The sequence below is a fragment of the Sinocyclocheilus anshuiensis genome, unplaced genomic scaffold (assembly GCF_001515605.1).
Source record: "Sinocyclocheilus anshuiensis isolate Anshui unplaced genomic scaffold, SAMN03320099.WGS_v1.1 scaffold1352, whole genome shotgun sequence".
NCBI classification, from domain to species: domain Eukaryota; kingdom Metazoa; phylum Chordata; class Actinopteri; order Cypriniformes; family Cyprinidae; genus Sinocyclocheilus; species Sinocyclocheilus anshuiensis.
This window is the reverse complement of record NW_015546087.1, coordinates 294,173-294,456: the sequence shown is the minus strand read 5'-3', so window position 1 is coordinate 294,456 and position 284 is coordinate 294,173.

Here is a 284-nt window from a genome sequence, read left to right as displayed (position 1 = left end):
CAGTAAAGCCGGTTCTGTGATTAGTAGTAAATCTCCATCACCTGCTTTCAGATGGAGCGGCATTTAATACACCGATTAATATATTATTTAGTGTATTAAATGCCGCTCCATCTGAAAGCACGTGATGGAGACTTACTACTAATCACAGAACCGGCTTTACTGACGAGATGCGCATGATACTGGCATGCGATTAATCATGCAGCCCTAGTTTTCATTCATCAATAAATCCAGAAAAAAGCATCACAGATTCCCCCCCCCCAAAAATAAAAAATGCCATTTTTAAA